This window comes from Dipodomys merriami, unplaced genomic scaffold (assembly GCF_024711535.1).
Source record: "Dipodomys merriami isolate MVZ:Mamm:240054 unplaced genomic scaffold, mDipMer1.0.p SCAF_36, whole genome shotgun sequence".
NCBI classification, from domain to species: domain Eukaryota; kingdom Metazoa; phylum Chordata; class Mammalia; order Rodentia; family Heteromyidae; genus Dipodomys; species Dipodomys merriami.
Window position 1 is genome coordinate 1,548,356 of NW_027205159.1, and position 4,569 is coordinate 1,552,924.

Below are 4,569 nucleotides of genomic sequence, written 5' to 3' on the forward strand. Positions count from 1 at the left end.
GGTGTGTAAACATCTTGGAGAGTGTTGCTGAGTCTGAAATGTTGAAGATGGAGCAGATTTACAAAAAGAGATTAAGATTTAAACTTTAGACATTGGGTTCTGGCCTTATAGATGAGGTCAGCCATACTGCAACATAATATTCCCTTCTTGGTGTAGTCTCTTCCATCAAGGATGGGATGCTGTCCTGAGATGGCCCAGAAAACAGCACAGCACCGAATTCCTAAATTGACCTGTGGATCTTGTAACTTTGGCATCTAGTTGCACACTAAGCTTTACTAGTTCCTCTTCTTGAACCAAATTCCCAAACTGACATGTGGATCTTGTATTCTTGGCACCTAGTTCCACAGTAAGTTCTGTCAATTCCATTTCCTGAATGAATCATCTGTGGCCCCAAGCCATCGCCAATGAAATAAAGTTTTATTGAAATATTGACCCCATGTAATTGTAACTCCTCTGTACGGTATTCTCACAATAAAAAATATTGTCAACTCCATTTGTTTACATATTCTGTATGATTGTGTTTCTGCTACAGCAATAGTTCATTGAGAGTGCTGCCATATCCCCCCCTCTACTTTACATTTTCACCTTTTTTCCTTCCTTCCTTCCATTCTTCCTTCCTTCCTTCCTTTCTTTCACTCTGAAAGGGTCTCTCACTACATGGTCCAGGCTATCCATGAGCTCAAAATTATCCTTCCTCAACATCTGAAGTGCTAGGATTATAGATGTGTACTACCAGACCTGGCTAGATTTCTACTTTTCATTGACTAGGCATATTCCTGAAGTGTACAAACTCCATTGTGTGTTGAGAGAAATAATTACAAAGGTGAGACTGATTATATAAATTTAGACATGTAAACACAAACTATGCTTGACTTTTCTATTAAACTTAATGAAATATCTCAGGGAAATAATTTTCAGTAGTCAAAAAACTTATGTGGGCCTGAAATTACCTTTGCCCCAAAGCATACTAGAGAATACCTATGACTGAAGTCTGGCCCTTTGACTTTTTATTTCTTCTAGTTACAGGCTGACTAAAATGGGCATTTGAATGATGAACCTGATATAGATACAATATGGGTGTATTCATCTTACAGTCATATGTTACTTTCTCTTCAATAAATTTAAAACTAAGCATAGGTGTCCCCATGAGATGAAAAATACAATTTAAAGCTGGGCACCAGTGGCTCACACCTGTAATCCTAGCTACTCAGGAGGCTGAGATCTGAGGATCGAGGTTCAAAGCCAGCCTGGGCAAAAAAGTCTGTGAGATTCTTATTTCCAATAAATTACTAGAAACCAGGAAGTGGTGCTGTGGTTCAAGTGGTGGAAAACTAGCCTTGAGCTGAAGAGCCCAGAGTTCAAGCCCCACAACTGACAAAAATAAATAAATAAATTAATTAATTAATTAATTAATTAATTAAAATCAAGGTAATAAGTGATTAGACTAGGCAAAAAAGTAAATTCTGGAAGCAAGTAACAACCTTCTTTCTTCCAAATATTTCTATTTGTCCACCCGATAAATATTTGGTAGCTATACTGTGCCAAGCACTACACTATAGCCCAGAAATTAAAAAAATTAAATATCATACAGTTTATACTCTAAAAGTCTTATTTCCAGGTAGTAAAAGGCATTCACTGACATTTCCTATTTTGTGTGGGGCTAAAGGGTTAATTGCAAGCTATCACTGAGCCAACATCAAGCCCTTCAGATCTGAAGTGCTTTAGAATTCATCAGCCATCAAGAAATAAACTGACGAGATAATGCTATGTGAAGTTCTTTATTGTCTACAGAAAGAAAGGATGAAACACATCCAGGAAACAATAAAACTATTGCTGCTGCTGTGACTCACATGGTTTGTCCAAAACACCTCAAATATGGGACCCTGCCTAAGGGATCACCCACTTAAATCTCATTGTTGTTGACTTTGTACTTCCCAAAGTACAAAGTGTTTTTTTATGTGTGCTATTATGTATGCTATGACGTAGGTGGGACAGACAAAATAATTACCCATATTTTATAGGTGAGGACACTGTGATACATAATAACAAAATGACTTCTCCAAATTAACAAATAACAAGGACCTAATGGTTGTGTATGATCCACTTATTTACCTCCAATCATATGTCCTGTAACTCCCCAGAGAACATTAACACTTCTCTTAAATCTCATAGGATCTCCGGAAAGGGAGGTACCCGGAATTGGAAACCATTATTAATCAAGTTGGTTATTATGTGAGGGCTAATGGCTCACGATAGCTATAAGGGATTATTGTCCTCACGTGGTGGCTGTGGCATGCCATATGCCTAACAAAGCTGGGGAGTTGGTCATTGACTCTCATGTCAAGGAATAGAGCAGTGGGTCCCACACCTTGGATATTGCATTTGAAAGGAGACTAGAAAAGCATAGAGATCTTTAGGTTCTTAATGGAAATCAGATTATGATGGAAGTCTAGGTTGCAGTGTCACCAATGCTGGGTCTTTTCATGAAGGTCCAGTAGTACTGGAGGGGGATGCTGGAAGTTCTGAGATGAGTTCTGAGATGGAAGATCACTTCAGTAGTAGGATGTGTTTCCTTAGGAAACAAAGACCTGAGTCCCAGATGTTGCTTTTCAGTAGTCACTAACTCCAAGTCATCCAGAGTGTCTTAAGCAGTGGCCTCTTATGTAAGAGAACAAAGAAGCTGTCTTTTATAGATGTTCCCAAGACTAGCTGGAGTGTGTTGTCCATTGAAACAATAAGACTCCTTTGAAACATGACAATTTTCCTTTCATTTATTGATATCTCACCTCTAAGATATGAGATGGTAGGCCCAAATAGAGCCACACCGAGGCCAGGATTTGCCCTATGGAACCTGGGGAAGTAGATGTTCCACATCTGTTTCTGTAAGTCTGTTCTAGTTAGCAGGCTCATATTTGCTGTTGGTCTGCTTCACAATTACCAAAAGGATTGTTGTGTCCTTTGGCCTTTTATAAGGGACCAAAGTAGGGCATTCTGGTCACTTTCATATGCGTTTGTTCCACAAGACACTATAGATCTGGATTTTTTTTATACTGAAAGCACAGATGGTGGCAGTAGCAGAATCATTTATGGCTCTGTATTAGTTCCAAGGAAACAGAACCAGTCGGATGTGTATAGAAAAGAGAGATATTTTATTTATTCTTACTACTACTACTACTACTATTATTATTATTGATATAATATCCAGGATCCAAAAGAGACTCCAAGACACCCAGTTAAAGGAGCTAAGAACTTTATTATAGCTGCATGGGGTCCATTTTCTACTACTGGGAAAGTAGGAGAATGACCTTGATCTCAGGGTAGGATGGGTTTTTATAGGGGTAGGTTACATAGAGTTACAGAGACAAGGCAGGTTTGGCACATTTTCATTGGTTATGGTTATATGACCTTTAACTTCATTTGTTCTTTATGGTAAATATTATATGTAATAATTGACAATAGGCCACCCATAGTGGGACCACTCGGTGGTGGTCTTCAATTGGAGGACAATGATGGTGTCACTTGTGGGTTTAAGGCCTTGCTACTAAGGCAAGCAAGCAAGGTTACAGAAGCAAAACATAGTCTTGAGTCACAGGAGCATAGGCAAAACTATCTTGACTTGGTCAGTATGACCAATACTATCAATGCTATTGACACTATTACAGAAATGATTCATATTATAAGCTCCTGACTAACACAGCACCTTACTGCAGCTGGTGATAAGCCTCAAGGTTGTCAGTAGCCTTCTGCAAAGCTCCCAGCTTGGTAAACTTGAGTGAGGGAGAGACGTTCTTTTGCTTTTTAGCAAGGATGGGGAAGGGACAAAAGCTGACTACTGGTCAGCCTTTGTCTGGGGTTTTTCTTTACCAAGAGATTTTGCCCTTTGTCAATAATTTTGTTCTATTCACATTTTTGTTCTCATGGATATTCTTCTTTTCTAAGGGGAAGGGGGCACAGGGGAGAGAGTAAATTTCTAACCCCAGGACGGACTAAGCCCAGACAATAGGAGGAACTTTCTGCCAACTCAGATATCACAATTGAAACATGGTTAATTTATTTTAACCTAGTTTTTGCTTTGGTATTTTTTTGGCTTAGTTTTTTGAGGCCTTGCTATTGTTGCCCCGATTGGCCACAACTTTACAATTCTCCTGCCTTAGCCTCCCAAGTATGCACCATGATGTGATTAATTTCAGGAATTCCTCGCATAATTGTGGAAAGTAGAAAGTCCAAAATCTGAAGTCTAGAGACTCAGTTTGCAGCTCAAGTCTTAAGGCCAATGGTAGGCGGAGTTGCCTCTTACTTAGGGAAAGTCAGTGAGTCTTTTGTTCTGTTCAGTCTTTGAATTGGTGGGTGATTGTCCCTTGGCATAATGAAGGGAAATCTGCTTGATTTAAGTATGAATTTCATCCAAAAACACTGTCCCAGTCAGATTTCAGTTACTATAGCCAAATACCTGAAATAATCAACTTAAAAAGAGAAGAGATGGGGCTGGGAAGGTGGCTCAGTGGTAGAGCGCTTGCCTTGCATGCCTGAGGCCCTGGGTTCGATTCCTCGGCACCACATAAACAAAAA